Source organism: Diadema antillarum, unplaced genomic scaffold (genome assembly GCF_040938485.1).
Source record: "Diadema antillarum isolate AM-2024a unplaced genomic scaffold, OU_Dant_1.0 scf00000012, whole genome shotgun sequence".
NCBI lineage: Eukaryota > Metazoa > Echinodermata > Echinoidea > Diadematoida > Diadematidae > Diadema > Diadema antillarum.
Genome location: NW_027270901.1, coordinates 21,581 through 48,276, shown reverse-complemented (window position 1 = coordinate 48,276; position 26,696 = coordinate 21,581). Strand labels below are relative to the sequence as shown.

Sequence of the window (26,696 nt, the reverse complement as noted above, 5' to 3'; positions counted from 1 at the left end):
ATACTATTGACATGACATTTTCAGGCTTGCATACTTTACTGCTACACAGGCACTTTAATTGGGAGTTTGGTTGACAATTTGGAGTAATGAGACGGGGACACTGTTTGTCAATTTTCGGTACAATTTACGGCCATTCCAATGCGGGCCGTGAATTTGACAAGTTACGAAAGGAGCACCCAACCATGCATAGATGATTGCAAAAGATATCGGTCCAATAATACAGATGATTCTAAAAGATATCGGTGCAATACAAACATCAAATACTGTCTCTAGGTGAGACTTGTCATTTCTGTTTACAGTAATTTTTTTGATAACCTTCAGAAAAACTTCTTCAAATAGAATAAAGATCTGACAGATGATATTTGGCACTAGGAGAGCTCTTGTCCAATATAGGATGAAATATCAAGGATAACATCTCTTTCCAGGTGAGTGATGTGATTTCTCCTTCTTTCTCTCTTTCCTCCTTTCTTAATTTTTCTCGCTCCTGAGCAGACTCAAGATTTTTGTAGCAGGAGAAACATCAATTACTACTGGAAATGTCATGCTGTAGCAATAAATCAAACATCATACTGGCATGATGAAAAATGCTTGTTTGCATCGGGCAGCAAACTTCTGTTCAAGGTTCTATCGGTGTAGTCTAAACTACAGACTTGCTTTTTCTTCACATGTCCCAAAAGACAGATATAGGGTGGGGATGGTGATGGAGGGAATAAGAAATCCTTTTTCTAGACCAGGATCATAGAGAACATAAGTTTATAAGGTACCAAATCCTTCATATGGCCCATATCTACCCATGCCATCACCATAAAGTGTACCATAATAGTGAAGCGGTATGCTTTTGAAGTTCATCTCAGGTTCTCAATTCCTGCACTTTTAGCACAATTCCCAGATGTGTGCCGTCCCAATACATACTAATGTATAGACACTAAAAATAGCCTATGCATGTAGGCCACTTCACAGGTAGGCATGCTGTGGCCTAATTCAATTTAATCCAATTCAATTCAATTCATTTCAATTCAATTCAATTAATTTCAGTTCAATTCAATTCAATTCATTTCAGTTCAGTTCAATTCAATCCAATTCAATTTAACTCATTTGAATTCAATTCAATTCATTTAATTCATTCAATTCATTCAATTCATTCAATTCATTCAATTCATTCAATTCATTCAATTCAATTCATTCAATTCATTCAATTCATTCAATTCATTCAATTCATTCAATTCATTCAATTCATTCAATTCATTTAATTCATTCAATTCAATTTATTCAAAAACCAAAAATCAAGCATATATCAGAGATTACATAAATCATTGCTACATTGATAAAATTTCATGAGCTACATACAGTGCATGAATAGTCCCCTATTTAGTTTTACTAGTTTTCCTTCTGAAACAAGGAGACAGTACGAGATAAACTACTCCCAAAGTCAAAGCCATGCCCATAAGCACAACTAGAAGGATGCAGTCTTGATTCACACCTCCGAGAAGTTAAAATACCCTGGTAAGTAAACTGTGTATAAATCCTTACAAAAAGTATAAAAAGGTCTGGAAATAAGGTAACCCCCCTTGCCTAGCCAAGTTCAAAGGACTATTACCTGTTTAGGGGAAAGTCAAAATAGTGTGTCTGGTGTCCAGCAGGGAAAAGACTAACTGCAGGTAATGTTGAACAAGTTTACAGAGCACTTTCCTCCAGTGGCTGCAGGAGAAAGTGTTTGCCATCTAACCAAGGAGTGCAGGTGGCTTGGGATAACATCCTCTGTGTAGTTAGGCTATCATCTTGAGTAGGCCACTTGTCAAAACCAGGGCCGTTTGAAAGTTGTCTTTTGTGCCTCCTGACTACACCCACTTCACTTCTCCAGTCTTCATTCATTCATTCTCCCTTTTACTTTGGCTTTTCTTTCCTCGGTTCTGGCAATACCAGCACCACTTTCATCTCAAGTACTCACTCTTTACATCACCCTTGGATATTAACTTGTTGGAGTGACACCACTCATGTCTTTTTCACACTTCACTTCAAATACTTGCTTCTCTGACAGGTTGGTCAAAGACGTTTTGCCTCAAAACTCGACATAATTGCTTGACTTCCACCTCACATCCTTTTTCTTTTTTCAAGGAAACCACCTCAAACTGCTTTATACACTAAGCTGCCAGAAAAGGGCATTTTGCATATAGGCACTATTGCATAAAAGATATGTTGTATATTGCATAAAAGTTATGTTCACATGTGGCCTTAGGTTTTTTTTTTCCTACTTGTATACTCTTGTATTATTCATCCACATACATCTACTTATATCACACTTAATGGCAACTTATTTTTCCTTTTTAATGATGTATTCAAACATGTCGGTATGATTCAACACATCCCGGAAAGATGAAATGAAGTTTTACCAAGAGATTACGACGACTGATTATTGCCAACAGACAAATTCACTGAATACAGAGTTTTGTCTCCTATAATTCTGAAGTTCCTCTATTCTTCAAAACATGAGACTTGCTAAACCACCCCAAAAGCATTTCACTTCAGAAGAAGCTTTCACAATGGAATGTTTCTCGATCATTACAAGCTTTGATATCCCGTAACTGCAACAGACAGTTGTAGGTGGTGAAATGACTGCAGAGCAATGATATTTACTGACTAACATGACAATCCTAGGACCTTATCCCACATATTTGGCAGATGACATCAATCCTTTCTGAGTCCAAACACAAGACCAGCAGAGCTCACAAGAATCAATGCTTCAAATGTGTCTGGTACTCCCGGTACTTGGCTCAAAGCCCGAGGGTCACACAAAGAGATATGTGGCACTATGCAAACAATATGTTTGCCCATCTTCTGAGTGCTCCTTCTAACAATAGCAATGTGAAGACTGAAGCAGCCTGGGAAAAGGAAAAAAAAAACGGAAAGAAAGAAAAAATCATGACAACATGGCTGTCTAATGGAGCCCATGATGCTTTGAATCCAATGAGTGTTTGCCGAGAGCCTTCAACTTTGTAAATATTACGTCCAGGAACTTTTCATCCCTCTCCCTGGCAGACCCTGATGAGAGTCAATGACATCATCGCTGAAGCACTAGAATCATTCGTAATGAACCACACATTTCTATATTTAATACTTCGACTCCACTTCATGTTCTTAATAACTTTGTATAACATGAGTAGAATTACACAAAAGTGAATAGCAAAAATTGGTAGAATGGCAGAAGAATCTAAGCACAGAAACTTCAAAAAATATGGGTGTTCCCCCCCCCTTTTTTTTTTAAGGAAGGGGTAGGGGTGGGGGTGGGGGCTGCAGGCCTGCAGACCGGTTTCACTGCCCCTATATCATGGTATAAGACAGCATCCCCTATGCTCCTAAACTCCTTCCCCCTAGCTAGATGGAAAACACCCAGCATAAACTAGACTGAAATCATAGCGTAAAAACAGCCTACAGCAAGTGCTACTGCCAAAGAGTGGATGACAATGGCATCTGCAACCCTCACTTAAAGGCAGCCGATCGCCACCCCTAATGGTACGTAAACTCCGAACGACCGAAGTTTGTGCATGCAATTGCGCAATGCCAGATCGGTGCTATATCCATAAACATGTGGGACAATGCTACCACTGAGACAAGTGTGTGTGTGTGCGTGTGTGTGTACGCATCATACACAAACATTGTCACCGCGAGCTGCGGTGATTGGAGGAGAGAGGCCAAAAGACGCTGCGGCGTGTGTGTGTATGTGTGTGTATGCGTGTGTGTGTTTATGTGTGACTTTGATTCATCTATTATGACAGATAATGTACCACCTTTTTATTCGGAAATATTGAAGGTTTGGCTCGATATCTATAAATATAGACAATTGGAAAATGAGGTTGTAAATCCAATAATATTTAATAATAGGAGTGTACGCATAGCAGGTAGGATGTTTTTTCATAGAGATTTATTTGATGCAGGAATAATTACAATACAAGATATATTAGATAACGGTCATTTGAGATCTCAGTCACATTTTCAAAGCTTGGGTCTTGGTTTTAAGGTAGAAGAATTGCTTAAACTGAATGATATATTTAATGCTATACCCCAGAAATGGAAGGATTCTATGAGAGCAGGTACACTTCAGCAAGTTGATTCCACAAACTTTGACTTAAAATTGATTTTTTCTGGTCAGAGAGTAAATTTGCAAGTTTTAAAATCGAGAAAAATATATGAGGCTATGGTGGAAGATTTACAGTCATCTTATGTTTTACAAATCAAAGATGACCACAGTAGCTATGATTATACAAACAAAGAAATAAAAGATCTTTTTATTAAACCGAGTAAGTGTACATTGATAAGAAAATATAGAGAATTTCAATTTATGATGTTACATGGCGTAGTTTACACTAAGGAGCGTTTAATGAAGTTTGGTTTTGTAACAGACAGCCTTTGTTCCTTCTGCCAACATGAGCCTGAAACTTATCTGCATTTATTTTTACACTGTGTTAAAGTGAAACCGTTATGGGAATTCATAATTAATTATTTTGATATAAATGAGTTAAGGAATATGAATTGGAGAGATATATTTGGGGGAATTTCTGGTTATTCAAATAGATCAAAATGTGTAAATACTTTGATTATCTTAACAAAATACATCATTTTTAAATCTAGAACGGGAAATAAGTTACCCACTGGAGAAAAGATGCAAAAGATTATTGTTGAATTAATAAATGAGGAAAAAATCCTTGCGACCAAGGCTGGGAAGCTACATGTACATTTACAAAAATGGGAATATTTTGAGACTTCGTTGAATAAACCAGTCTGAAGCTACGTGCAACGTCTGTGACTTTTATGAAAATAGTAATGTTTCCATAGTATTCCACTCTTTCTTTTCTTCATTTTTTTCCCTTTCCTTCATTCCTCCTCCTCTTCTTCTTCTTCTTCTTTTTTTTTTCTCTTGTGTTGTTTTGTATTTTCTCCCCCTCCTTTCCCATGCGTTCCTGTCAGCCTGTTGGCGGGCTGATTATATAACTATATTTACTATATTGTGATGTGTAGGCAAGAGCAGTTAACCAAATTAGGTGCATGTGTATGTGTGTGTGTATGGGTGTGTTTGTGTGTGTTTGTGTGTTGCATGTGTACAGATAGGGGTGGGGGAGGAAACAGGAAGGGAGGGAACTGGTGGGGGTGGTCATAGGGACTCAGTAAGGGATATGAGTTAGTAGGTGGGCGGGTATTGGTTGATAAATAATATGGTTCCATTATTTATTACTGTATAATTTTGCTGCATAATTCATTTGGATGATTATTAAGATTAATGCTAGAAGAATTGAATTATCACTGTTAAATTTAAGCAATTTTTTTGAGAGCATAGGGGAAGTGACTGTATGTAAATTGATAATTGTTCATGAAAATGTAATTTTTGTTATGTCATTATGTACAGCAATAGCAAATTTGCTATTATGATCACAAATGTATATTTTCGTCATTTCAATTGTAGCAAATGAAAATTGTTATTTTTTTTTCTATTACTTTGAATGGAACAGAATAAACATCGTTGAAAAACAAAAAAGTGTACGCATCATACACAAATATTGTCACCGCGAGCTGCGGTGATTGGAGGAGAGAGGCCAGAAGACGCGTGGCTCTTTTGGCCTCTCTTCATGCGCATGCGCACTGAGAGTGTGCGTCCATTCGGAAGCTCTCGTGGCTCGCTAGGACAGCCATTTTGGGTTAGGAGATAAAGCACAGGGAGCTCTCTTGTAGCCTACCGTATTTTCGCTGACCCATTGAGCCAGCGCTATTCTCATTCGGGGGTCACTACATTTGATACAGAATGGGGGAGGCAGCGTGTTCCGTTCATCTCCGTGCCGCACAAACCACTCGCCACGACTGAGTGTCTTTAAGAGTCTTTATCTGAGCCAGAAAAGTGAGTGCAAATTGGGAGACAACTCTACAGCAGCAGTGCAGAGCCCATATTGTTGGAAGAGGGTACTTCACACTTTTGACCAATAGAGGGAGACAGATCATCTCACTCAGGTCTTACCCTTGTGATCAAACACAGACCTTCATGGACCCCATCACAAAACAATATTCTTGTCTTATTCATCCGAAGGAAAGTGAAAACAAATATCATTCATGTATAAAAAGGGAAAGTCAGTTTAATGATACCTGATCAGTCATGTTGATACTTTGACAGATTCACTTTTATATGAATGCTGGAAATCCGTTCCAATTCCTTTTTATCTTTAATTTCTCTGGATCTTTGATTATGCATTTCTTCACAAGTAAAATATTGTGTCAGGTTTTCAAGGATCCCTCTATGAAATTGAGCAGAAAGAAAACACATAAGAACCACAGGACTGAAGTAAAACATATGAACTAAGTTAATCTTCTCAAAAACGAAACATGAACATTTCATCTGTCATTTTCATGTATTTCATATTTCACACAACTAAAACCACAGCAGTCAAACTGTTGAATGCTTTTCAAGGATTTTTCATCCATACTCTATTTTCTGATTGTTGTTTTTGTTTGTTTGTTTGTTTGTTTGTTTGTTTTTGGGCAATTCTTACAGGGTGGCAGCTTATAATATAAGACTTGATCTACACATGGCATTAGTGTATGGTCTTATTGCACGTATCATTTGTGGTAAACTCGAATGTTTAACCTCAAAGCAACCACAATAAGCCCTCAGGATTCAATAAAATCAGAGGAAGACTGTGTAAACCCTCCCATTTGTCATCAACTTATTAAAAAAAAAAAAGTAGTTTTACCTCAAATTTCCTACATGCCACCCTGAGCCCTTTCAGAATGGCACAGGAATATGTTTGTAAACATGTTTAAAAATGGTATTTATGCTCACCACAGAATTTTGTTAACTCTGAAAGCAGATATCACACTATGTTTCTCCTTGGAATATCATGTTGTCTCTATCTTCATAGTACATGTATACATTTACGTGTGTACTCTGGAATGAACAAAAAGCATATCCTGAGATTGATGGACCATGGAGTTTATGACATAGATGTTGTATTGAATTCTATTTGCAGTAGTGTAAGTGGTTTGTGGGGGGACTCATCACAGTATGTAGACACTCCCATTACTTCAAGCACTTTCAGAAACATGTTTGGAAACATTATTACAAATGAGTTCTTTCATCAGTCTGAAACACTCTCTGATTCTGATGACACCTGACACTGGCAGAGAAGAACTCAGCAGCAAGTGGGACAAGCTTGAAGAAATATTTATATCTATCACCCTCATACCATTGTCCTAAAACAACACAGTGTGAAAAGTGGGGTCACTGCCTGAGAAAATATTGCACTACTGACAAGCCTTCTGTGAAAGGATCAAACTGATTGCCTAGAGATCTACCCACCACCTTTTCTTGAGGAATTTCTTTCTCGGGAGATGGAGATCATCTCTAGCTTGCCAAGAAGACAAGGATAAAATCCCCAAGAGACTATCAAGAGCCCATACAAACCCAGATCTTGTGTACATGATTTTACTGAAACAACATCCTACTTGTTAACACCTCTGTAAGATATCACCCAGTCTCTGTATGAGGGATTTCAGACTGAAAACAAAAAAATCACCATTTCATAAGCAGTTTTGAAGCACTTAGTCTTGATCATGCTTAGTATTACGAGCCCATAACAAGTCTTCTCACTGACTTCAAACCAAAAACGACATTCTACACAGTGGTTACGTCACTAACTCCATGGCTGGTCAGTCATGCATGCAACTGACTCTCTACATGCCTACCATGTATGTGCAGAAGTAGGTACGTACACATGCACATACTATGACATAAAAAGTGTGACGTCAAGCTAAGCCCTGTCTTCTCAATCATATTTTCACTGCAAATCTGTTCCCAGAGTCCTGTAAAACTTGATTAGAAAACAGCTATGAAGCATGAGTATCTAAACATGATTTGAAGCACATATTTAGGAGAAAATAATGCTGGGATGCTTTCAGACTTACAAAAAAAAAAATAGCAATATCAGCATGAAGCTTGTTTCTAATCACATGTACAAGTTCTTCTGTAAGTCTAAAACTGTCTCCCCACCCCCACTCCCATCTCTAAAATATTTCATTGCTAACCACAAAGGACTGTTTCCATTTTCACAATGAAGAGCTCAATTCTAAAAACTGACCGTTCTATTCTTGTGCATTTCCATGAAAATTTTGAATCAGCATTTGACTTCATATAGGGGCCTGAGGATATTGTAATTCAAATGATACAAATTTTAACAGAGTTCTAGTGTTGGTCATTGTTCAGAGGTGGTCAATGTGCAGTGATGTCATGGCCGAGTCTTGAATAGCTTCCAGAAAGCTCCATTTCGGACAAAGATGTATACATCAGTTTAATTGAGATTTTAGAACACTTTGCCAAAGGTCTTTAACTTCGGGGGAAAGGGGATTTTGACATGTGTTTCCCAGCATATTTTTTTTTTCTCCTGTGACTTTCAATTTGGAGTTATATCAACAAGTATTATATAAAATATTGCCTCCAGTTAAATTCGCCAAGAATATTTTGTGGAAGGAGGCACTCAATGAAATAAAAAAATAATTTCAGAGAATTGTTTTCAAAAATGGAAAGGCGACAAAGTGAATCATGGCACTCAATAATGCTTATTAGATTCATGAATTCAAACTAGGAATTTTGTTGAATACATCAAAATTTCTTGGTCAGTAGTGATCATCCCGCTATACAAATTGATGCTTATCATTATGCTATTGTCACCTCCTTCAAACTTGTACAGATTACTAGTAATACAGTTTGTCCCATAACTGTCCCTAGCCCCTCTGACAACATATATCTTAGAAGATTGAAGTCCCATTTTTCCAATGAATTTCCACTGCAATTTCACTGAAATTTCTTCAAATATTTCTACAACTGTTGCCTCTCTGCTGAAACTTACAATATGGTCTCCACAAGAAGAAGAAGAAGAAGAAGAAGAACAACAACAACAACAACAACAACAACAACAACAACAACAACAACAACAACAACAACAACAACAACAACAACAACAACAACAACAACAACAACAACAACAACAACAACAACAACAACAACAACAACAACAACAACAACAACAACAACAACAACAACAACAACAGAACGGAGCTCTGTTTGTGTCCAAAGTGTTGACATGAAAGCCATCAAACTTTTCCAGCAAGGCAAATGCTTGGCATTACTTTCATTCTTGAATACAAAAAAGAACAATGAGTGGTATCCTGTAAGGTTGACAGATAAATGGAGAGTACTATGCACAGAGCTCCATTTCTTGGAATCAGCATTACGCAAGCACCAAGAGGGGAAATTAGAGAGGAAAGTGTACTTTTTGGTTGACTTTAGCTTGTACACATACAGCATATACTGCTCTTCATAAATTCCTTCTGGCACTTCACTGGTTGTTCTGATTTATGATGTTGTGAAAGAATCGCTAATATTGCTACAGAAGGGAATGCAATCTCAGCAGGTGGAGTTGAACTTCAGGAATTACCCCATGACCCTGAAGGAAGAGAGGTCAAATTCTGTGATCAGATCACACTGTTTATCAACTTTGAATAAACAATAAAGAAAGACAAAAAACTTGACAAGATCAAAACCCTGGGTGGCTATTAGTCTGTGGCACTTGAGAAATGAAAACCATAACAGTGAAATTGTACCTGCTTAGCAGTGATTAGAACACATATTTGACATTCCTGTGTTTTGGATTACTATGGAATATGAGATGATTAAATTGGGGATTTAATAGATTGGAACACTTTCTCTTCCATTTCCGCTTCCTAAAAAACATTTATCATCCATAACCATTGTTCAGAATGATAAATGTGACAAAAATTTGTTTTAGGTAATAATGAAATACAATGGTTCTTATGGCATGTTATTAAGACTGTTGTTGCCAAGTTGATTCTCTGTTTGAAATCTAAGCTAGATGAAAACAAAATGTTTTTAAACTTAAAAGCTGAAGGCATACTTGGGGATTTGACCCTTTTCTAACACGTCACATACCGTGCCTATATCATTTGCAGACTGTGTTGGTCTACTGCCACATCAGGTTTACACATCAACTCATATCTGAAGCAATAAGTTCAATTCTCCTCCCCCAGACTACATGATCCCGATCTCTAAAGAACAATACCTAGAACGCTTATTACCAGAAAGCGCATTCTATTTACTCTTGGGTTGACTGCGAGAATGACAAAGCTAACTACTTCTTGAAAAACATACAGAGCAGCATTGTTAGTGTCTAAGCCAGTCTCATACAAAAGATAAACAAATCATTTCCAAATTCAATGTCAAAGAATGAATAGATGAATACGACAATATACTGGTAATGTGCCCCTAAGTCTGACAACAAATCAATGGACAATGAACATCTGTTTCTCTAATGACATCTCAGATTTGTGTCATTCAATTACAGACATATTTCAACAATGAACAAAATGGAAACTCATCTGGGTAATGGAAGAGGGTGAACTACTGAAAATAAAAATCCCCCTGTGTTGGGGTGACATGGCTTAATTCTGTGATAACCCCTTTAAAGGGATTACATTCAAGCAGCGGCACAGTTACATTCAATTAAAACACCTAAGAGGATTAAGGGTATTGTATTGTGCTTTTTACAGTTCCAGAGTGGCTTTCAGGCTTTTCACACATTATGACAGAGAGGGAAAAAGTGAAAAAAAGGAGAGAAAAAAAGATAGAGAGAGAGAGAGGTGTTAGGGTACCCAATGTCCTTTTTGCCAGACACTCACTACAGAGCACTTTCCAGCCTTCATTCTAAGCATATTACTTGCCTCACTATCTTCAGTTTGATGTGGGAAAGATTACACACACTGACATGAATGCTCTTCAGAGACAAAACTTGTGATGCACTACAAATGTTCCCAAGAGTATCGCCTGAGCCTGAGAATTCTATTTGAGAAACTACAAAACTAGAAAACATTTGGCTCAAGGAGGTAACATTTCAAAACAGCAAGTTACTGGTAACTTTTTTTTGTTTCCCGCTTTGGTAAGAATCTGTATATTACAGTAGCTTGCAAGGATGTTTAAATGTCTTCCTATGTATATCATCTGGAGGAAGGAAATAGTTAATGTCCCATTTTATGTGTGGTGTTTTGCCCTCTTTGGATAACAATGGAGTATCGAAATGGAGGTTGATCTGGAAATGCTAATGTTTTCACTCAAAAAAATATTCACACTTCAATAATGTACAAAATGGGGGAAAACACTTTTCAAATACAATGATACATGGATTAACAAGGCCATTTAGATCGTTATGTACAGATTATCCTCCCTTCCATAGGAACATATATGTCAAAGATATTAAAATACGATGCTGCATTCTCAGTAATCTTGCATATCATTCACTATCTAACCTGATGATAAAAGGAGCTCATATGGATTTACATTTGTTCACAATTCACATAACTCTTAAAGGCATAATTTACCATTTGCAGATGAAAGAAAAACCTAGCTTCAGTGCTTCAAAATAGTTCTAAAATGTGAGCTAGGGATAGAAACAACCAATGTAAAAATTTGAATCAGTATAATCAATGTTAAGTATTGTTAAATATACAAAATGCGAACAATAGTTATAATACAAATGTTTCAAGACTAAACCATCTACAGTTATGGTTTAGTGGGAAAAATAGTGATATCCCCTTATATTGTAGGCTTTATTACAATTTTTTATATGGTAGGATGTTTTGTGATACAAATGACCTACACATATGCATTAAATGTGATATCTCAAAAACAACTTTAAATCACTGCTCCCAACAGTAAACTGTACCTTTAATTAAGTTAGATGAAGTTAAGTTTGATTCTGATTTGATTCATGCAGAAAGAGACCATGATTAAATGCAACTAAACTATCTTCCTTTCTTGACCAATCCCAGTTGGACTGACCCCTATCTGTACCATGCAAGGACTCGCACAGTGTAAGCCACAGCGATAGTTTAATCAATCCAACAATACAAAGTGGCCTTTCTTCTAATTTGCCATTGTCCCTTACAAGATCACCAGTGACTCAAATAGATGCTCTGCTTACGTGTCCATGTCATTCATTCAAATCATTTGTGGAGCAATCGTACGTCCTCCCACGACTTTCGGGATGAAGCAAGCTCTGTCCTTTTCACAGATAAATAAACAGTCAATTCCTGGGATCCGTTCCATTGTTTGGTCCGGGGTAGCATTCAATCCCGGCGCACGGCCATTTGACTTATTATCAAACAATAATACAGCCTCATGAGGGAATTAAGGAATACACAGCCCCCTTCTGACGTCTTCTCTACTCGCAGCCTTTTCTTTCATCCTTCTTCTCTTTTTTTTTCTTTCCTTAGTTTCTTTTCTATCTAAGGTGATTGGTAGACTTGTTGCCAATACATTCCTTTCTTTTGGTATTTTGTTGGGATTTTCCAAGAGATGTTGGTCCTCACTTGTTAATTCTTTTCACAGTCTTCTCACCGTGTCAGTGCGTCATCAGTGCTTTTGGTTTGAATTCTTTACGAGTGTCGGTGTGTGCATTCACGTGGCTTGTTTTGAGTAAGTACTGTCATAGCCCATGTGTTGCTTTACAAAAGCATCAAAGAACAATTTTGTAAAACTTCACTTTTCTTTGACCTGGAGGTAAAGGTAGATGTCATCTGACAATGCATAATAATACACAAATAGACCAACAGACAGACAGACATATAGATAGGCAGGTACATGGATAAAGACAAATATATCAGATAGGTAGATATACTGTAGATATATCTGATATACATGTGTAGATAGAAATATAGATAGGCAGGTAGATAAAGATAAACAGATGGACAGATAGATTGAAAATATACAAATGTAGATGGATAATCATGAATAACACATGTGTAAAAGCACTGCATACATGAGATCACAGTGCTATGTGAGTGCATCTGAATGATCACTCTAATTCATACATGTTTCATGTACAGTGTAGTCTTTGTCAACCTGCGGGTCGCAGGGTTACCCGAGTTCAAACATTGCACAATAATTATTGGCCACATCCTGCCGTTTATAGTATATTGTGGGTGAGAGATATACAGAGAGACAGACAGACAGACATGGGTAGAAAGAGAAGCAGAGTAGGGGGTCAAAGATGAGTTATCAACCCCTCTCTTCTATAAATGCAAAAGATTGTTCTATAGCTAACTTTGTACCCACCTGTAAAGAGCAGAAATGAACTTAATTGATTTTAATAATTTCTGGAAATTCTCACCACAGTCCCATTGTGATGAATGTAGATACAGAAGTTATAAATTGCTTTGTGGTACACTTTTGAATTGATTGATTATGCACATAGCAGCAGTTTATTTAAAAAAAAAATCATAATGGTAATTGAAGAGCAGAATAACACTGGGTACCTCACTTCCCCACCCACCTCTGTACACTCGTAGAAACACCCACAAACAAACACATCCTGATATCAGAAGTGGACATAAGGTAAATTGCACAGGCTGGTACTACTAAACTGGAATTGCCAGAATACCAGTACATAATTTTATACCAAAATTACAAAAATGGGATTGTTCTGTCTTTTTTCAAGGACTTGCTGGATCCCTGCATAACTCGCAAGAAGGTAGATATGAACAACTAATCACTTGGATAGAGTTATCACATCTAAAATTCTTGCCCTGGGATAAATGTTTGCTTACCATTCTGTCCGATGATTTCTTTTAACACGCAAGTCTGCCGAATGTAATTAAAATCCAAATATGATCTGTAATTCTTGGTTAGCTGTCCACGGCATTGGTGGGTGACGCAAGCATTCCCCAGGGGGCTTCTAACATGTACAGCTTCCCATGTCGTTGGATTAACCGATGGAAGGGGAAAACGTGAATGCACACAATCCAAGGCAATAAGGACCCAGATGAAAGAGAGGAATTACGATGATAGCACGGCACATGGCCGATGACTGTCCCACCGCAACTAGCACGCCAGCTGTCCAACTATTTATAGGTGGACAAAAACTTCTCCACTGTCCACATATCAAAGCATTATGTCTTCACTGCAAAGATTCACTGTAAACGCTCAGCCCAAGTCACATTATTTGAATGTGCGACATATAGTTTTGAAGCAGTTTTATTTTCTATTCTGAAAGTAAAGTATAGATAACAGTGGACACAGAATATCCCAGTGTGGCAAGTTATTAGAAGCACTTTCCCTTGATATGTGATTTCCTTTCTGAATACACACTCAACCGTTGTTTATCCAGGGATCACTAAAATGTTTTTCTTCCCACGTGTGATCCCGTGTGATCGTGCAATGCGAGGACAAACAGCATCGAAAGGCCACAGAAGTTTAATTTAATGCAGGATCACTGCTCGATCCTTGCAAAAGTACAGCAGCTAAACGGAACCTCCAATGGCAGCCTTGAAATAGACGGACACGCTAACACATCTAACATGAGATGTATTGTAAAACATGACATCATAAAACGTGACATCAACCAAATGGATATTGCTGGTTGCTTCATCAAACCATAGTCACATTGGAATTACAAAGTAAAAAAAAAGCAACAACAACATAAACATATCTGCAGACCACATTCAAGAAGGGTTGCGCGGAAGAAGAAAAAAAAATGTTCCACCATCCACGCCAGGAAGGCAAGCTAACGATCATCGGGCGAGAAGTATTGCCAGTGGTATGAAGCAACTTCACAGACCCATCTGGTCTGCACCTCGACGCGACTGACAACTGGGACGGAGTCTGGGCCTGCCACTGATGGGTATTGTTCGCGCCAGAGTTGAGCGGAGGATCTGCGACTACCAAAGAAGTGACTCATTTACTCCTAAGCCATGCATATCAGTCTTTACAATGGTAGGACGATTCACGTGAATGCCTGTCTGAGAAAAGGGAGAGAGACTTAGAGAGAGAGAGAGTGTGTGTGTGTGTGTGTGTGTGACAGGGGGAGAGAGAAAGAAGAAAGAAGCAAACATACTTTGAGAAGGGTACCACAAAGTTATTGCAAAACCTAATCATATCAGTCGCAAATCACAAGCACGTCCCAGACTAGATATTGGTGTAACTGTACGGGATTTCATCTATTTTCATTTATATCAGATATCATACAGTCTACAGAGAGTGAAAAGGTAGGAGAGTTGCAAAAGATGAATATGAGGGAGAGAAAATGTCTGCAATTTCTCACGGAGAGACATAAGGGGCAGATAAGGTAAAGGGAAGAGCAGCTTATTACCCCTTTCACACTCAGCAAATTTCTGCCAGGTGAACCCAGGAGATCTTGTAAGTGTGAACAGTCTCACGAATGAAATCATGGGTATAATGCATGGTGACTTTTCAGAAATTTTATCACTCAAACCAGAAGGCCAGTATGCCAACAACATCTAGCAGACTGTTTTGCACATCTGCCTTAACGTGTACTTCCACTGCTACAGAAAACACACACAAAAAAAAAAAAATCAACCTGAAGCTCATTCGCCATACTGTAAAACCATAAATTTTTATGTGCATTTTGATTTGGGGAGTTTCGTGAGAGCCAAGACTCACAAAATTATTAAGGTATAGGGCCTTACATGCAAAAGTTCTTTTCTACACTATATGCATTGAATGCCGATGGGAATTCATGAAAATTTCATCCTAAGTATCTCCCCGCTGATTCCTGAGTGACTAGTGTAAAAGGGGTATTGTCTATTTTCTCGTCTTTCAGTTTTTCTCTCCTTTTCTGGGAAAAGGGATGGGGGAGACCTTTCAATGTCCACTTTATTTTGACAAAAAGATGGCTAAGGTATGAGAGGACCAGGCAAAACATTGTAGCTGAAGTAACTAATGGACATCACTCTTCGAGATTGAAAAATGCTCCTTGACTTTCTATTTCTTGTCCAATATGCAAGACAGTCTCTTATTGGTCTATCATTCAGGTGGAGGTGACTTATGTGACAAAATGCTGTCATTTAACAAGGTATTCCATCTCAGGATATTTACTAAATTGTAATGATAAGCATCAAACAAACCTAAGAATTCTTGTTTTGCTAGAGGATACCCTACCCCATTAATATGACTTCCATTATTCTTGAAATATCTATGAAACAGCTTAAAGGAACAAATTTTATCTACGGAATCATTAATGCATTGGTGTGTTCATTCATTCTGTGATAATAGAGGAGATAAAAATGGTGTTTGATGTCACCGAAATGGGAGACTCTAAAAAAGAAAACAAAATAAACAAATGGATGAAATAGATTCTTTTATAAATGGCTGTCATAAATGAATAGCAGAATAGAGGGTGAATATCCATTTACCCTTGAAACTCTCATGAATTTGCACAGACAGGATTAGTTTTTGAAGTACATTGTAAGCAAGTGGTCTCAAAAATATTCGAGGAAGGATAGATTTGACACTGTGCAATACAACAGCCAGGCCCAAATCTCGTGCTTATTTTACCCCCATTACCTTGGAAATGATGTGTGGATGATTTATGGGAGTTCTCTGAAGAAAACGTCAAACTCCATTCATGTGTCATTGTCTACAGAGACCACATAGAGCTTATTGTGCCCAAGCTTATGTAAACACTGCAAACTTGACACAATCGCTAGTTCAGGTATAGAAATGAATAAGAGCGAGTGCACTCGCCGCTTTGATGAAAGATTCCCACTGAAGACTACGACAGGATTGAATGAAGTTTGATAACAAAGACTTACACAAGTCACAGCTAGCGAAATAGACATAATGAATTGTGGACCCATTCTACTACATTTTAAGAGCATGTCAGTATTATTGTCTACTCTTTTAAGAGAACAGAAGTCAAGTCTTTTCCCTTGACAGACACAAAATAGGTTTGATGTAGACCTGTATTCTTGACCTATATGCCTGAAATGTGAGCACTTGATTTTAGGCACCTCAGAGTCTATCTTCTGTGGGTCTTGTGTACTTTGTATATTTTTGGTACTCAATCAATTTCCATTCACTTAAAGAGACATTTAGTTTGAAGAAGAAAAAAAGAGAATACAATTGCAAAGCTCCATAGCATCGATCAGGTTTCTCTGGCTAAATGTCTGGATAGGAATAAGCTTGTAACACACCATCAAGCAAAGCAAGCAGCAGAAAGGTAATGAGCCTTTACCAAGTAAATTATCCATGAACAGATTATTAATGGGTAAGAGTCGATTTATGAACAAAAAGTTCCTGCTTTGGATACTCTTTCCTAACTGATTCCATGATCACGGTCTTCTGCCCTAATGTCAAACTAATATACCAGAAACTTCCACGAATCCTTTGGCACTAAAAACAAAAAACAAAAAACCCAAAACAGCATCATAATATGCATATTTGTAGTTTGTTTCAAAACAACAGTGAGTTCTGTTTCCAGTTCACTTGCAAACTGCATTATGAAGTGGTAAGCTTGAAATCAATTCTGAACATCAAAGTTCAAAATGTGATAAATTCTTGTTTCTCTTTGCACTGACGCTTGGCTCAATACTGTCAACTAATGGTTATGTGTTATTTTTTGGAGAATTAGAAACAAATGTGAATTTATAAAGACAAAGTCATGTCATCAATACACATGCTTTGCCATACTCACAGCAAAACACTTTTAACGAATGATTTACCGATACTGAAATAGTCATCAAAAGTACATCATCATTCTTAGTGTAATTTCCCTTCAATGCCTTTTGATGATTTGGGGTTGTGCTTCACTACTCGTTTTCCACTGCTCATACTACACAAATATCTTCCAAGTTCCAAATGCCAGTATTTTGTACAACACTCCATTTTAAGAGGATACCACTTGTACCAAAATCCTGCTTTTGTGTCAGGCTTATCCCAGACGAAGCCTCATAACACGCTACTTGTTATACACGGATTAGCCATCTGCGACTCTTTATACACATCTTGTGCACTGTGAGATATCATATAGTTTTCAGGTCTCCTATTGGTAACTGAGACAACTGACATCATTTAGTGCATTCTTATCAAACATTCGTTATGTCCATCTTATGACACTCTGCATTCAAAAGGTACAACACACACAAGTCTTCCCCACTGGATATGGGAAGAATGTGATATTTGGAGGCTACTGCCTTCTTTGCACCTTCATTTTTTTTATAGGGGTGCAATATACAATGTTTAATTGATGAGACATTTTATTCTGTTACATGAAGATATAATTTCATTAGATGATGTATATTGGCAATCATTATTCAAGTTTACAATTCAGAATTTTTTTCTCTTTAATGAAAAGAAATAGATGCCTCTGTGCACTACAAAGTACTTCATAAAATCTGGATGATTCAGAGACAATTTATCAATTCAGACTGCTCAATCAATGCAATGGTCGGCAGATTACCACACTAGACAATATGACTGATGCATATGCTTTGTATATTATTCATCAATGCGTAGTTTAGCGAGTTGAGGCAGATCCAAGTCTAAAAGGGTGTGTAGCTGATGCCATTCTGTTGCATGATCACCCCTTGCCTCCCAATTATTTACCAAAATGAGCGAGTTTTGATTACAATGCATGGTGTGAAATATAAGCGTAAGCCACAAGGCTTGACAAAAGGCTATTGTCCCATGGTGGTTTGCACATTAAAAGCATTCAAGTATTACATCTAATAAGTCTAGAAACAAATAAATATTTAATACATTTTTGATTGTGATATCAGTGGCTAACATCACCACTGCCTCTTCCACTGTGCAAGTGGAGAGAGGGTAGGCATTAATATTGCATTACAGACAGTGACCAACATCAAGAGTAGCACAACTATGATACAGGGGTGGGGGCGGGGCTCCATAAAAGGGTCAATGAACTGAGAAGGCTCTGATGAGGTCACTGCCCACTTTAACACAGATAATAACTCACATAGAGATCCCCTTCCCAGGTGGGCTGTTAATCTTATTCTCTGGACACAGAATCTACCTTTAAACCTTCTTTTTCATCCTCATCCTGATCTTGATAGATATCTGATGTAGTCTATACTTTCAGACCTATCTCATATGACTGCTGAATATAAAATCAAAGAAATCAATGCCTTTGTTTGGATTGTCATTTTCATGCAATAACCTAACCCTGCTTTCATGGTTAGAATTGATCTAAAGATATTGCTTTGCACTTCATAATTTTATACTTCACCATGGGACCTAATATGGACAAGCATTTCTCCAAGTACGATGAAAAACACCACAAATCCATTGCCTCGTAGCCTCCTATCTGAATAAATCTTAGTTTTTGATCTACAAGTACACTTATATTATTTATTCATTGATTTCAAACAGGCACAATGATTTGAATACTTCCTGTCATTGGAAATGCTACATTCTAACATAACTTTCGAGTAGACGCAAGAACTGCAAATCTTCGACAGAGTTTGAGACAGAAAACCACGCTAAAGAATATGTGTTCTTCACAAGATCAGTTTATCAAAGTAATCAATAGCCGAGTTTAGTGCCCAGCATGAAATCATGGTCACTGCAGGACACGGTTTGGTCAATCATTCTCTGGTCAGTCAATGGAATTGTCTGTCCAGCCCAAACTTTATGCTTATGGTCAGCAGACCTTGCCCGATATGAGAATCTATAACTGTCTCATACAGTGGGAGACAGTCAATGACCAATGACTGTTTGGACATGTCCAGGGCATTCAGACGCAAAAAAAACAAAACGGTATAGCTATACGATGAATTTATACGTCTGAACGCTGACTAACAAAATGACGTATAACGAAACGACGTATAGTGAAACAAAGGTCAGAGCATCGTGTCGAACTAGAACTCGACAACGAATCAGCATTCCGTGTGCATCTGAACGTATGGCGACCATAGAACGGTATAACTGGGCGGGGCTTAATGGGAGCGCGCATGAAAGGTGACCCCACAGCTGTCACTCATGACTATAACAGCATGCGCAGTGGGAAACTGCACATCTATACGACGTTTCCCAGAACGGTCGAAATAAGCGTCTGAACGGTCTGTCAGCTATACGATGATTCTTTATACGCCATTTCGTTATCGAGTTTTGGTATAAAATGGCATGCGTCTGAATAGGGGGGTCTTAGAATAGTCCAGCTGTCAGAGATTGATTTGTTACCACAAAGATTTTAAATACTGGTAAAACAAGTGACAACAATGAAGCGTTGTTTCATTGGTCCCACTAATGCACATCTTTGTATGGATGAAGCAATGTTCTAGAGTTACAGAATTCTGAATTATGTCATAAAATCTATGGGTAATAGAACACTTTTACTATGCACACTGTTGCAAGCTAATGACAAGGGTATATGTGATTAATAAACATGTATAGGACCAGCAATTATCACAATTCTTTTGTGGTAAATATGTATTATCAAAATCTTGTGATACCATGTCAGTGAATTCCCTACTATACTTGTCAAAAGGTCCACCAGTGCTTTTACTGCTCAGTATCTTTGCCTAAGAGCAGTACAATCTTATAAAGAGCAATTAATACTGGAATACAACTTTTCTTGTAATATTCAAGAAAATATCAAAGGCCAAGACCTTTGCATGCAAGACAAGAGAAAGCTATGAATGCACAGATAATGCCATTGATACACCACACTTGACTCCAAAGACAATATATTTGCTGGCTGGTCATACGATGCTTTGATTTCTCAGATCTAATGTATAGACCTATACACCATGGCTTATAGAATATACACATGTGCAAATTTTCACAGCGACTACCAATAGTTCACTTCAAGCTCAAGTGGCATTAGAGTATTGACGATAGCAACACGTACAGTGTATGACATTAGTTTGACATCAAATCAGTTTGGATGGATGTATGTGGGTGTATTAAAAGGGTAGCTGGGAGCACACATGACGCAGGTACAGACTGTGCTTCTGTTCCTTTTTTCATAGACACAAAGCATGCAGAAACTGGCTACATGTGGTCATTTAAGACTTCTATATTATACTCTTTAAAAAAGAAATACTTGCTTGCACACACACAAAAAGTTAAGTCCCTCTGTGACTTATTCCCTAATCAATCACAATTCAGATGATTTTTTTTTCTCTTCCTTCATACCCTCTGTTCTCTTTCTATTCTTTCTATATCATGGTCCCTGACCCCTACCATGCAAACCTGTTACAAGACAGAGAGAGAGGGAGACAAGCAAAACCACAGGAATCACAAGAATGTTGATAATTCACACCTATCCCTCTTTTACTTTTTCCCTCTGTACAAACCTGCACATAACACTCACTTCTTATTATGTACAGGTCGTATCTATCTCTGTGATTTTGTTGTTATTGTTGTATGAATGTAACCTGTCTACAGAAGGGAAACAAGATAAAAAGAAAAGAAACCAGTAACAACACTGAAACGCAGGAACACAGTGCAACGACCCAAGGCATGATTGACATGTACTTCAAATGAGACGCACACTCGCACTGCAGTGGGAAAAAGTTGTACCCAAGTCCAGATCTGCGGTCACAAATCCGTGTCTTTTGTGATGCACAGACCCATGTCCTTCTTGCACTACATCAAAACAGGAGCCAATGTCCAGTGGGGGACAACTGAAGCCTTACTGGGGTGGGACTCTGGTTACAACTTGGCTTAGGATGGAAAAGAAAAAATAAAAAAAGAAAAAGAATCCTTTCACCTGTGTTTACATTCATTTACTTCGCTGGAATTCGATGAATACCTAATTAGCGACAATTCCTTCCAAGGACTGATCATCCATCCATCACGTAGGGAAATACAAGAAAACTTTCGAAAAATAAGAAAAAGACATAGCAAGCAAGGAATAGGTCAACTTGATTACTGGCCAAAGGGCAAGCAGTGGGATGAGAATGTCTGTATTTTCACAAGTTTGATACCATGCAGTATACAGAGAAATATGAAAATGGCCAACATTTGTGACAGATCTGTACAAGTTGTCTAAATTTCAATTCTATTTGCAACAAAAGCAAATTAGAACTTTGATCGAACACATTTAAAAAGATAATGCACAAGTTTGCATATCTTAGCATTCAGCTGATTGGTACTTTAGATTAAAAACCTGGTTGCAAATGCTTTTTATAATGTCATTTTCATCCTGTCTTCATGAATTTTCACAAGTCTGCAAAGACAAAACAACAGCTTACACTGACTTCAAATTCCTCATCATTTTAGGCAAGAAAATGTCCAACATATTCTTCATCTTAATCTTATGACAACTAGAATTTTTCACATTATACCATCAGGAATCATAACTTGTATTTATATCAATAACCACTGTAATTTGAATTTTAAAAATGAGTCTAAAAATAAGATTTCAGCAGTAACTACATCATGTTGAGACTTGATTTAGACCAGCATGCCTTATTTGTAGCCTCCTTTAAAGTATGGTTGGTGGGAATTTCCCAATTAGAGGCAAAAAGTACAACTCCAGTTTGCAGAGGGAGGTCAATTATTGAAATCCGTCAAAACACAGTCAATTCTGGTCGAATCAAAAAAGTTTCCACTTCTCAGCATGGCTCTAATCTCAACTTCCATTTTTTTTTTACCCCAGTGTACTGCTTCAAGCACATGCACTCATCAAATTGACAAGGTAGCACCTGTACCCTCAAACCAAGGAGGTACCAGCACCTCCTTGCTCACACACAGTGTTAACATCAGGATGCTACGACTTCTGACTGGAAGGCATTGACGAGTAGCAATTTGTCCCCTATCAATATCCGATTAGAATGAAATTAGTACAATCTAGATTATTATTGACAAGCCAACACCCAGAGGAAATGGGGCTGGAAGGGTAATGAAAAGGTCAAAGGTTGTATGCTCTATATTCACTTGCTCTCCAATCACTATGGCCTGGTAACATGGAGAGAGTATTTCATGATCTCCATAAACTTATAGTACATAAATGACACTTTTGATTGAAGCATGATAACGACAGTATTTTGTTGTTGTTGTTGTTGTTGTTGTTGTAATGGTCGCTTGTAACTGGCCAAGTATTTATAATAATCACACAGAAATGATGATAAACACACTAATTACCACCTGTGAACTCTTTTCGTTATCATACGTATCACATATCTACATGAGATGTGTACATAGAAGAAGCACGAGACAAAAATTACTGAGGGCTATATTCAGTTTATGAATTCCATTCTGCCTTCCAGAATCAATTCGAATGAAATGAAGTCCATTTATACATTGTTGTTTTTAAAAAAAAATCTTGAGCAATAAAAGATCCTTATTTCAATTGATTTATTTGTCCCATCATTTTGCATGTATTCAATCAAAGTTATCACTCTCAATACCTACACAGTTGAACAAAAATGATATTTCAGACATTAGATCTGAAATTTCTGGATAGTCAAGTGTGTAATAGATATGTTATGAGTTCCTAACTATACTTAAATCACTGGAAAATCTCACTGCTCTGTAAATTTTAAATCCTAAAAAAAGAACAAAAAATTCACAGAGACAAAAAGGGCTGAAATACATGTGCACCTAAGCTTCCATGCCAGGTTGTTTTCTTTGCCATGACATTGTATTGTTATATTCACCCCTGGCCTACATATGAAATCGACACAATGGCTATCAAATCAATCCAAAATCCACATTCTGGTCTCTCACGCAACATACAACAAGGCTCACTATTGGATGGAAAAAAAAAAATGTGCAGTTTTATAAACAGGCCTGATCTGCAGATGCAAAGTGTAGATTAATGATCCGATCAGACACGCGCAGCCGGAGGTAAAGATTTCACAGATCTGCCTTCCAGACAAGATAAAAAGACCTGAACAGGAGCGGAACATTACTGCAAGATTATCCACATTCCAACTGTAAGATTATGTGCATTCCAACATCAGAAAAAAAATTTGTAAAGATAATCATGAAAGAAAATTCAAGGAGGAAATCTTGGTAGGAGTTGGTGGGGGAAAGGCATGGGGGAGTCTCTGCATCAGCTTTCGTCCCCAAATGTTGCCTCAGAATGAATTAAAAGAGGAACTTCAGAAATTTGAACTTGGAACCCCAGGGCATAGTTAACCCTGTGTTGCCCCTTGCTTCCAAAGTTCTATGAATAAAGAGAATGTATGAAGTTTCTTCATGATTTCAGAAGTGTAGTCTCATAAATATAGACCCTTTCCTTCAGTCCCCCATCCTTTCCCCAACATTTTCAGTTGAAAACGAGATGTCAAAATGTCCTATAAAGCGTTCAGTATACCCTCCCCACTCTGCACTGACAATTATGAAGGGTAAAGTACCATCTCCTTTTAATTAACTTGAGTTTTGCTTTTGATTGTTAACTGCATTTTGTTACTTTTGATACCACTACCAGAGTTTTTTACATGCAAAAAAAAGACAACATTCACTTAATATCTTCGACACAATGTATCACCTCAGGCAGGTTATACCAAGACTGCCAATATTCAAAAATCAAAATCAGGGAGGTTCTGTATAGAGCGTTTAGGGAGATACCTGTCCTCTTGCAGATTACGATCCATTACAGAGAATAGGTTTATAATAGTTAAATTTATATCATAGACATTAACTAGTAAAGAATACATAATATTACTTCCAGCTATTTTTGAAGGGGAAATTTTCCTTATTTTCTGTATATCTTGGTGGTTTTGAAAGAGGTAGTTGGTGCCATAAATAATGACATTCGCAGACTGGCATGGAAGATTGGACGGGGCATGGAGAACCAAGCACAGGATACGATTCAACTATCAATTGGATTAATTTGTATTCATACTTTGCAACTTTTCCTTTGAATGATGCACATGGGGCTATAATTTAGCTTTTGCGTGAAGTAACATTTAATTCAGCAATTTTCCTCATTTTTTTTTTTTTGATTTGCCATTGGTTCAACATTGCCTGCCAGCATGATTTTTGAGACGAACACTGTATGATGGTCTGCCCGCAGGAACACTGTATGATGGTCTACCCGCAGGCAACTTTTTTCCGCCAGTGACATGAATGAATACCTAGAAAGGACTGAGAATGGCCCCACTTCACTTACACACAAAGCAGAGGAAAAATTGATCTCTAGGGAAAAGTCAATCTTCCCTCACCCCCCATAATGGACGATCTTTGTGAACTGAAGGGGAGCATGAAATTATCTGTATTGAATGAAAAAAAAAAGTATCAGTAATCACACACATGTGTGTGTGTGTGTGTGTGTGTGTGAGGATGCGAGTGTATACATAGGCCTATATGAGCCTGGAAAATGAGATTGGTGAGTCACACACTGCCTGAATGCTATGAAGAACTGCAGACCAAATGGGGAGGTAAGAATGGCGCCTGGAGGGATGGTGGTGGTGGGGGGAAGGGGGGAAGGGGATTGATATGGATGGTGGCAAATCTATGCATTTATGACGTTTGACTGAAAATGTGCCATGCGTGTAATTGCCTCTTGCTCCATAAATTGATTGCCTAGAACATGACTAATAGCCCTTCATTTTCTCTGCATGCATGCATGATGTGCAAGTTGTTAAAAAGTCTATGTGCACTGCTGTCGTATGTTGTATACCCGGTATCTGTGTTGGTGTTTTTTATATGGAATGTGTGTGTGTGTGTATGTGTGTGTGCATGTGCATGGCTGAGTACATGCTTTTACATTATTATTGCATGTAAGATTGCAATAAAATTTTTTTGATACAAATGAGACACTAAAGATGGTACCCAAAACCCATATATTTAATGGTGTATGAACCAAAACAATCAAAATCTACATCTTGCATCTAATTTTACACATTTTTCTTTTCTTTCTGCAAATGTGAGATAAGGATCTTTAAAATTTTCTCAAATGTCTAAATGCAAAATAACGGCTCATTACATTGTACATTGAATTAATGACTACAGTTTACATCGAAGCCTGTGCATCTATATGTGTATCACTGCACTTTGACTAATCCTTGCAACTAAGCCCATGGCAACAAGGCCCGCTGGGCTTTAACCTATGAGTACAATGTGGATTTTGCATTGTCTCTATCTCTCCAGTAGTATGTATGATTGCATCACTGGCATGGCTACAGCCTAGACTAAACCACTGCATGTTTAAGACCTTATCTTAACTGGAAGATGACCACAGCAGGACTAAATGTCCTAAACAAGGAACAGTCCTTTAATAGAAAGGCATTGGAGGCACCCTTGTTCACATCATGTAGTAATGACTTTTAATACCTCAAAGGGAGTACCTCATTTACACCAAGGCTAGGAAGGTGACTCATTATGAGTGATGCCAACAGTGAAAACAAAGACATCATGTCATTACGCCTGAACAAGCTGACGAGCGAATACGGACTGAAAGAATCAGAGCAGAACAGCAGTATGTTACATTTGTGACCCCCTGGCACTCTATGAACATACTTAGCATCCAATGCTTGACTCACGATAATGCCATATGGTATGTGACCCATAAATAGAGGCCGAACAACACAAAACAGAACCTACAGTACCTCCACTGACTTGCTAAAGTGGACTCGTGTCATAACAAAATGCTCGGGACCCCGACAATCTTGTTTTTTTATGTCGAAATTTCATGATAATCGAACAATTTAACAACAAAGGACATAGAGCTGATAACGTTGGAGCCTAAATTTCTACTTCGTTGTAACCGGAATTTTGTTAAAACTGTGTTCATTATAACAGAAGTGAACTGTATTGGAAGTGAATTCATGTACTACTTACAGTATGTGTGATTTGTGCACACTGGATGAAATTGCATTCTACAGTATGAAATGACCAGGATATGACTTCATATAAATGTTTTACACTTTGTGTAGAAAAGTAT

At 37.7% G+C, this 26,696-nt stretch overlaps 1 protein-coding gene across 1 annotated transcript in view; it reads right to left on the bottom strand.

Annotated features, from left to right (window-relative positions):
* LOC139720967 (breast cancer anti-estrogen resistance protein 1-like) overlaps positions 1-26,696 on the bottom strand; it is a 111,147-nt gene that overhangs the window by 64,452 nt on the left and 19,999 nt on the right. The gene's annotated exons all lie outside the window — the stretch shown is intronic.